The following is a 2224-nucleotide window of genomic DNA, read 5'->3' on the forward strand; positions in this document are numbered from 1 at the left end:
ATGTCTCGTAGCTAAGTTATTATTATGCTTATTTAAAACGAAGTAATCATGATGTTGGACTAATTACTAAAATTGGGTAATTGGGCTTTGTACCATAAATGGGGTTTGGACAAAAGAACGACACTTGTGGAAATTAGACTATGGGCTATTAATGGTCTTTATATTTGTTTAACTAAATGATAGTTGGTTAATTTTAATATAAAGATTTACAATTGAACGTCCCTATAAATAACCATATACACTCGATCGGACACGATGGGCGGGATATTTATATGTGCGAATAATCGTTCATTTAATCGGACACGGGAATGGATTAATAGCCACTAGAATTATTAAAACAGGGGTGAAATTATGTACAAGGACACTTGGCATAATTGATAACAAAGTATTAAAACCTTGGGTTACATTCAGTCGACATCCTGGTGTAATTATTAAACAAAGTATTAAAATCTTGTTACAGTTTAAGTCCCCAATTAGTTGGAATATTTAACTTCGGGTATAAGGATAATTTGATGAGGACACTCGCACTTTATATTTATGACTGATGGACTGTTATGGACAAAAACCAGACAGACATATTAAATAATCCAGGACAAAGGACAATTAACCCATGGGCATAAAACTAAAATCAACACGTCAAACATCATGATTACGGAAGTTTAAATAAGCATAATTATTTTATTTCATATTTAATTTCCTTTATTTTATATTTAATTGCACTTCTAATTATCGCACTTTTATTTATTGTTATTGTATTTAATTGCACTTTTAATTATCGTACTTTTTAATTATCGCAAGTTTATTTTATCGCACTTTTATTTATCGCAATTTCATTATCGTTATTTACTTTACATTAAGTCTTGTATTTATTTTTAATTTTGGTTTTAACTGCGACTAAAGTTTTAAAATCGACAAACCGGTCATTAAACGGTAAAAATCCCCTTTATAATAATAATATTACTTATATATATATTTGTATTTTTATAAAATAAAACTAATATAGCGTTAAGCTTTGATTAAAAGATTTTCCCTGTGGAACGAACCGGACTTACTAAAAACTACACTACAGTACGATTAGGTACACTGCCTATAAGTGGTGTAGCAAGGTTTAAGTATATTCATTCAATAAATAAATAAATATCTTGAGTAAAATTGTATCGTATTTAATAGTATTTCCTAGTAAAATTAAAAGCTATTTTATATACACCTAGCGAAAACATCACTCACACGGTCGAGTGACAAACTTACACGGCCGACTGACCTTTTGAAACTAACACGGCTCTGGTAAAACTCACACGGTCGGTTTAACTACTCACACGGTCGATCTAAAGACTCATTCGGTCGGTTGTCAGCACACACACGGCCGAGTGTGTTCTTGACAGTATCAGGTCGACTATTAGGGTTTTCTAGACAAAAATCGATTTTGCAATCGATTATGGATGAAAAACACAAAACCAACACGTAGAAAACAATAGTGATGACTCCAGAAACACCTTTTGACAATAAAACTACCAACAATAACGTAGAAAAAACGATTAATTGACTAAAAACCCAAAAACACCAATTTTGACCCACAAACGATTTGATCAAGCAAAACCAGAGACTCCAGCTCTGATACCACTTTGTTGGAGCTATTCGGATCTTCGGATCGATGTTCTAGCAAATCATTGACTTTCGGGTGTCGATTTAGTCGAACCGGATCGTATAGATCGGATTAGATCAACGCCTAGAGTCGTTATTCGACTTGGGTGGGTTTTCTGATCTGATCTTGATGGAGAGAAAACAACTAGGAGCAGTTTATGGTTATGGGATCATTAGCCACAAATGAATACATACGCTCCCTTATATACTCATATGGGCCGACAGTCGATCGTCGGGCCCGTCTAACTTTAAACTTGTTTGGTTGATCCGAACTCTGGCCTTTTATGCACCAACACACTCTCTCGCCAAGAATCCAGTATATCCACTGCTATGTTTTTCACCTGTCAATTAAATAATTAACACGTCATAAATTAAGACAATATGGGTCCATACATCTACGGAGTGACATCAAAGCAAAAATAAGGTATGTTTGGTGAAAGAAGCTGTAAGCGGTAGGCAAGAAGTAATCTGCAAGTTCGTTATGATATTGATCAAGATCACGGTTGATGAACAGGTCCCATACTGGAAAAGCTATAAAATCCAGTTATGTAATGACGAAAAGCGAAAAGCTTGGAACTTTAGA

The sequence above is a fragment of the Rutidosis leptorrhynchoides genome, chromosome 11 (genome assembly GCF_046630445.1).
Source record: "Rutidosis leptorrhynchoides isolate AG116_Rl617_1_P2 chromosome 11, CSIRO_AGI_Rlap_v1, whole genome shotgun sequence".
Taxonomy (NCBI): domain Eukaryota; kingdom Viridiplantae; phylum Streptophyta; class Magnoliopsida; order Asterales; family Asteraceae; genus Rutidosis; species Rutidosis leptorrhynchoides.